Source organism: Dioscorea cayenensis, chromosome 9, assembly GCF_009730915.1.
Source record: "Dioscorea cayenensis subsp. rotundata cultivar TDr96_F1 chromosome 9, TDr96_F1_v2_PseudoChromosome.rev07_lg8_w22 25.fasta, whole genome shotgun sequence".
Lineage (NCBI taxonomy): Eukaryota > Viridiplantae > Streptophyta > Magnoliopsida > Dioscoreales > Dioscoreaceae > Dioscorea > Dioscorea cayenensis.
Window position 1 is genome coordinate 8,395,433 of NC_052479.1, and position 5,402 is coordinate 8,400,834.

Here is a 5,402-nt window from a genome sequence, read left to right on the forward strand (position 1 = left end):
CAACTTTGCAAAGTGTGAGGTGTTGAGGCTGATCAATTTCTCCGCCGGGGCATAGTGTAGAATTAGTCACGGTTAACCTTAGGTTTGGGACCGTGTATCTTATGATGTCCATGACTCATTAAGCATTTGTTAGGAAGCATAATAGCTAGCCGGTTTTGCACTTGATGTGATAATCCTAGGCGGAACAATATCCGAGTAGCCCAATTCTTATCGATTACCTTTCCTCTCACTTATTTATGCCTCTCTTTCTTATTTCTTTTATTTTATCTACATTACATCTTATCAACACAATCATTGTTTCATCTTCGCTTGCTTAAGTAGAAATCTTGGCATTTTTATTCCCTACTCACTGTGAATATGATAGCCACTCACCTGGTATTTATTACTTCGACAAACCCATGCACTTGCGGGTCACACGCAAAGGGTGTGTCAATCACATGGAGTCCTGGAGCGTTATGCAACCCCGCACAATGCGCGGTGTTGAGAGCATCCCTTTCTACCGAGTCATAGTGTAACGGTTAGTCAAGGTTGACCTTAGGTTTGGGACCGTGTGTTTTTGGATTTTCATAACTCGTTAAACTTCAATTTGGTGGCATAACTAGTAGTCTTGCATTTGAAACAATAGTCCAAGGGGTGAGTACTGTCTGGATTCCCCATTTTCTTATCGATTGCATCTCCTTTTCCCTATTGTGTTCTTTTCTTTTCTTTACTTCTATTTGCATTGATATTGTTCACCCAACTCCTTAATCATTTTCACAATAGTTAAATCGCAATTCCGGTGTTTTTGAGCACTATTCACTACGGATATGACTACCTACTCACCGGGGTACTTTATTACTTCGATAATCCATGCACTTGCGGCACACATGTAACGGGTGTGTCATATTTTTGGCATCGTTGCCGAGGGATAGGCATTTTGGAAGTATTTTGCACTTTGCTAATTTAGCTATTCATCACTTGTTCTATTTCACATTTTCTTATTCTTCCATTATTCCGATTTATTTTTCATTCTTTGGTTACAGCTCCAGGTTATGACTTGAGGAAACCCTTCGACACTGGTTTAAGGTGATCAGGATATTGGAAGAAGAATTTATAAAAGGGAAAAAGAAATTGTGCAAGAATAGTCAAATCAAGCTGACATAGAAGGTGAAGAGTCTGATAATATGGCTGAGCACCAAGAGTAGCTGATGACACACTCAGATTATAGAAGACCCACAGTTTTTGACATGCAGTCTAGTATTATGTGGCCACTGATTACACCTCAGTTTAATGGTTTGGCAGATGAGGATTTGAACAACCACATTGAGAATTTCTTAGAAGTCTGCGGCATGCTCAAGATTAATGGAGTTACGGATGATGCTATTAAGTTGAGGGCCTTCGCATTTTCCTTGAAAGTGAGAGCAAAGCAATGGCTAAATTCATTACTTAGAGCATCAATCACTACATGAGAGTAGATGGCAGAAGCTTTTCTTGCTCGATGTTTCCCTCTCGGAAAATATGTAAAGCTCAGGAATGAAATATCCTCTTTCGTGCAAATGGAATTGAAGTCTCTTTTGAGACATGGGATAGGTTCAAGGATCTCCTGGAAAAATGTTCTTGCATGGGTTCCCCGAGTGGATGATTATCCAAACCTTCTACAAAGGTTTAAACCCAAGCACAAAGCAATTACTTGATTCTACAGCAGGGGGTACCATGGGAAGCAAGACTCCCGAAGAAGCCTGACATCTCATTGAAGAAATGGCTATGAATAATTATTAGTGGAAAACACGGGTGAGAAAGAAGTTAACCAGATTTCATGAGATCGATGTAGTCACATCATTAGCAGCCCAGGTTGAGTCATTGAGCAAGAAGTTAGAAACTCTAACTTCTCCTAGAGTGGTAGCAATGATAAGTTGCACTGGGTGTTATGGAGGACATGCTCCATCTGATTGCTTGATTGCTATTGGTGGTACATCTTTAGTGGAACAAGTGGATTTTGTAAGTAATGCAATGAGAAGTCACGGAAATCCATATAGCAATACCTAAACTCTGGGTTAGAGGAGCCACCCAAACCATTCATGGAGTAATCAAGGGCAACAGAAACTTATGGCACCACCAAGTTTCTAACAACAACAAGTCCTGAACATGGAGAATCAAGTTTCAGGGTTGGAGGATTGGATGACCGATTTAGAGAAGGCTTTGATCAAGTTCATTCAATCGTCGGATATAAGATTTCAATTGGTTGAAGCCACACTTTGTAACCACACCGCATCATTGCACAACTTGGTGAACCAAGTGGGACAAATTTCAATGTCAAATGTTTGCCTAGAAATACGAAGACCAATCCAAGAGAACATGCGAAGGTGATTACTTTGAGAAGTGGTCATAAAGTTGAGAGTAGACTCCCTAGTGAGAAGGCAAATATTGAGTCACCTGAGATCGTGGAGGTTGAGGAGAGAGCCAAAGAGAAGGAGGTGGCACCCCCACCTTACAAAACAAGAATCCTTTATCCTTCAAGATTGAGGAATAAACAAAATGATGAGCAATATAAGAAGTTCTTGGGTCTATTTACGTAGTTGCACATCAACATTCCATTTGTGGAGGCATTGTCTCAAATGCCTTGCTATACAATATTTCTCAAGGACCTCTTGACTAAGAAGAGGAAGTTGGATAAGAGTGCATCTGTGATATTAGATGCTTTATGCTCAGCGGTGTTGCAAAAAATATGCCAAACAAGAAGAAAGACCCCGGAAGCTTTCTTATTCCATGTAACATTGGTAATTTGGTGGAAGATAAGGCATTGGTGGATTCATGGGCTAGCATCAACATCATGCCTCACACATTCTTTCATAAGCTAGGCTTGGAAGAGCCTAGGCCCACTCGGATGACACTTCAGTTTGCCGATTGACAATTTTGTCATCCGAGGGGCATCATTGAAGACAAACTTGTAAAAGTTAACAAGTACGTATTTCTTGTGAACTTTGTGGTGTTGGATGTTGATGAGGATGTCGAGGTTCCATTGATACTTGGGTGGCCATACTTGCGCACCTCCAAGGCCCTCAGTGACATGGACGTTGAGGAGTTGACATTAAGAGTTGATGATGACAAGTTGACATATCGTCTCACCGAAGCCATGCGATAATCTCTTGATTTTGATGATACTTTGTATTTTATTAACACCACTAATGAGTTAATTGATGAATATGTGCAGGAAATGATGTGTATAGAAACATTTGAGGGGTTGCTAGATCGAGAAGTGGAGAATGAGGAAGTCTTACCACTTGGTCTAGAGGACAAGTTGCAACCAACCCAGGAGTCATGAAAGGAATGATCCAAAAGTTAAAAAGAGCAAGGAGACATCACAAGAATCATCCCAATACTAATTGGAATGTACATTCACGGAGAAAGGGTGACGAACACTTGTGTGGTAACAAATTCGATAACTCATCCACTATCTTGAAAAGATTATATTCATCATGCTTTCAAGTTGTTGGTAAGAGGGCAACCTTCATGTATTAGCCCCCGTGAGGTAAGGTCAGGTACATCAAGCTTAGTGACGTAAATAAGTGCTTCTTGGCAGGCAATCCAAGAATTTACTGTTTTTCTAGGTTTTAGTTTAGTACTTGCATGAATAAAAGATTTAGTGTTGTTGCCTTGATTTGTACATGCTTTTGCTGTGTTTTTCTCATAGATTGTTGGTGTTTTAGTTTGCTTAATTTAAATTGCCGAAGTTTCTTGGTCGTTTGAGCATATTTCCATGTTTCGCTGGATTGTTTTTCAATTCATAGGCAGCCTCTGTATGTGCATAAGTGTTGCAGAAATTTTTCTCCAATGTATGTATTTTCTTCTAAGTCTTCTAGAAATGACACACGGCCATGTGGAATTTCCATATAGGCATGTGTTTCTATTGATAACGCCCCTTGCGTGTTACCCGTAAGTGCACAGGTTTGTCGAATAATAAATTCCCAGGTGAGTGGGGTATTGTATCCACAGGGTGTAGGTAGTAAAAATACTTAAACTGCTACTTAACCAAGTAAAAATTAACAATGATTGTGTTGATAAGGTGTGGTGTAAACAAGAGTAAAAGAAAAAAGAAAAAGAAGCACAAGTAGGTGGGAGATAAGGCAATCGATAGAAGTAGGGTACTTGGATATTGTTCTACCCAAGATAATCCTTTCAAGTGCAAAACCAACTATTATGCTTCCTAAATAATGTATTAATGAGTCATGGAGATCCTAAGATACATAGTCCTAAATCTAAGGTCAAGCATGACTAACTCTACAATAAGTCCCGGTGGAGAAATTGATAAATCTTGGTTGTTTGAGCATGTTTTTTATGTTTTCTCTTGTTAAAATTGTATTGTTAGGCAGGCTCTAAGTGTATATCTGTGTTCAGGAATTTTCTGCAAAGCCTGTAAAAGTTTTTTTAGTGTCCAGAGAAAACACACGCCCTTGTGGAATTTCGGCGTGGGCAAGCGTTTTCGTTCAGAGCTCATCCACAGATGGCACAGGGGCGTGGACTCGCCCTTGTGAGCGACCTTGTAATGGTCCACACCCGTGTTGAATTTTCGCACGAGCGTGTGTTTCATTGCAAAGACTTAGAGATTTTTCCCGAGAAGACACAGGGGTGTGGACTCGCCCCTGTGGATGATTCTGTCAACAAACGCACAGGCGTGGGTAATTTCTGCACGCCAGTGGGGTTCTCTACAGAGAATTTCTCTTCTATCCCGAGAAGACACAAGGGCGTGTGTCTGCCCCTGTGAATTACCCAGTAAAGATCCACGCCCGTGTGAAATTTCCACACGGGCGTGTGAAACACTTAGAGAATTTTCTCGGCTGGACAGAGAAGCCACAAGGGCGTGCGTCTGCCCCTGTGGGTCGGGCGCACGGGCGTGGGAATTTTCCGCACGCTCATGTGGATTGCATTCAGATGCATAGGGTGTCATCCCGAGAAACCACAGGGGCGTGCGTCTATCCCTGTGGGTCTCTCTTGGGGAGTCACAGGGGCGTGGGTAATTTCCACACGCCCGTGTGGATGTACGTAGCTCAAGAAGCTACGTTTTCACTTTATAAATTTATTTTGCCTTTTCCTCTTTTAACTCCCAAACATTATGAGAACGCATCCTTGCACTCTCCTAACCTGTCACCGTCATTTTAGAGGGTTGTTACTTGAGTTTTCCGGCCGTTTTCTATTCTTTCATTCTCATTTCATCGATAAGCTTCTCTTTCTCTTTCTTCGCCCAATCCTAATTTATTTTGCAGCACCAGCATCATCTTCACCAGCAGTGATAATAAATACACCAGCAATTGACACTGACACTTGAGGCACCTTTACCTTCTTTGTTATTATTTTTAGTATTTTATTTTTTCATTTTATTTTGGACTTGTATACTCAGAAAGGACTTTTCTTCAGAATTTATTTTC

The 5,402-nt window shown here is 40.9% G+C and overlaps 1 non-coding gene across 1 annotated transcript; it reads right to left on the reverse strand.

The window, feature by feature from the left end:
* Positions 1-1,502: 1,502 nt before the first annotated feature.
* On the reverse strand, positions 1,503-1,607 carry LOC120269622. Its single transcript, XR_005539268.1, has one exon. It is a non-coding gene; the product is annotated as a small nucleolar RNA R71 (small nucleolar RNA).
* Positions 1,608-5,402: the final 3,795 nt, after the last annotated feature.